This window comes from Nanorana parkeri, unplaced genomic scaffold, assembly GCF_000935625.1.
Source record: "Nanorana parkeri isolate BGI_ZX_2015 unplaced genomic scaffold, ASM93562v1 scaffold353, whole genome shotgun sequence".
NCBI classification, from domain to species: Eukaryota; Metazoa; Chordata; class Amphibia; order Anura; family Dicroglossidae; genus Nanorana; species Nanorana parkeri.
The window spans coordinates 433,254-435,111 of NW_017306621.1; the positions used below are offsets into that span (position 1 = coordinate 433,254).

General features: G+C 44.6%; 1 protein-coding gene across 2 annotated transcripts in view; it reads right to left on the reverse strand.

The window, feature by feature from the left end:
- IDE (insulin degrading enzyme) overlaps positions 1-1,858 on the reverse strand; it is a 55,805-nt gene that overhangs the window by 50,751 nt on the left and 3,196 nt on the right. The window lies entirely within an intron of this gene.

Below are 1,858 nucleotides of genomic sequence, written 5' to 3' on the forward strand. Positions count from 1 at the left end.
TCCATTTCCATTTACATAATGACCTCAAGGGAGGTGAGAAAAACTTGGGTGCAGATTCCACATAGCGTCAGAAATATGTATAAAGACGGACAAATGAACCTGCTAGCAAATAGGATCTTTATAGAGCTGCAGCTAACGATTATTTTCAAAATCGGTTAGCCGATTATTAAGTTCGATTAATCGGAAGGCGCAGAGGAGGTGCGGAGCGTGGATGCGGGCAGGTCTGGCAGCGGCGAGCGTGAGGTGGGGAGGAGGTGTGACGCGCAGCGTGTGTGGAGCCGTGAACAGGGCCAACCAATCAGAAGCCGATTAATCGATTATTGAAAAAGTTGACAACTTTTTCAATAATCGATTATAATCGATTATAATCGATTATATCGATTAGTTGTTGCAGCCCTAGATCTTTATATTCTCCGTAAAATCCTTGTAGTCCATATTAGGTCTTTGAGGTGGCACTAAACTTAGGCGTTAAAAATACATTCAAGTACCCTATTAAGATTTAACAAAAATGCGTATTATCTATGCATCACTCGGCTGTAGATCTTCAAATCATCTCTGAATTGGTGCTGACACTGTCCTTCCTTCTGGAGGGTGGCTACTATTGTTCCCCATGGTCCCTGTGTGTGTTGTAAAGTAGCCACTGCTCCAAGCTCGCTCCTGTGATGGACTACAATCTCAATACAAAATTAGTAAACTAAACATGAGATCGTAATCCATCACAGGAGAAAGCTTGGAGGGGTGGCTATTTTACAATACACATAGGGACCATGGGGAACCAACGTAGCCACCCTCCAGAAGGAAGGACAGTGTCAGAGATGATTTGAGGATCTACAGCCAAGTGATACACAAATAAGATAGATTTTTGTTAAAAGGAGAACTATGGGGTTAAGGCTTCTCCTTATGGTAACAGGAGGACACAAACTAGCGTCCTCCCGTCACCCTAAGCTCAGTATACCACGAGCTACAGCTCACGGTATACTGAGACGCCGCAGCAGATCCCGACTTAGATGACGGGATGCGCCCAGCTGCGTGAGTGACAGCTGGCTCTGCCTATCTAGAGGCAGAGCCAGCTGTACCCGCCCCCTCCCCCGTCCAATCCGCCAGTCAGCACTTTATTTACTTTTATGTAAATAATCAGCTCATGCCTTTAGGCACAAATCATTGATCTTAATCCACATCAAAAACAAGGCGAGTCAGATTCCACCCACACCCAGTCAGTCAGTCAACACACAAATAAATGCCAGACAAAGAGCAATGACAGGTAGATCTCTCCCAAACCACAAGTGAAGACACACATGACTACTACTGCACTTCCACCTTCATCAACCTGGATCTACTGCTGCAGCTCACATTGAGAGGAAACAAAGTTCAGATTTCTTCATATGCACTTTCATTAGTATCTTTATCATAACAAGTGCTACCCGACCCACTAAACATATGACAATTTAATACCCTAGTTTATGTAAAAGAAGTTTCAGTATTTGTAGGTGAACAGGTAAAGATTTCATAATATCTAAGTAGCTATAACTACGGGCCAACAAGTAGGTGACAGAAGGATGGGTAGGTCAGTGTAAAAGTTTCCAAATCACAGCAGAATGGAACTTCGGGCATTTGCTTTACAGAGGTACTTGTAGACACCCAAAATAGTTAGGGCTGCAACAACTAATCGACATAATCGATTATAATCGATTATTGAAAAAGTTGTCAACTTTTTCAATAATCGATTAATCGGCTTCCGATCAGTTGGCCCTGTTCACGGCTCAACACACGCTGTGCGCCGCACCTCTTCCCCACCTCACGCTCGCCGCTGCCAGACCCGCCCGCATCCACTCCCCACCCCCCGCCCACATCAATCATT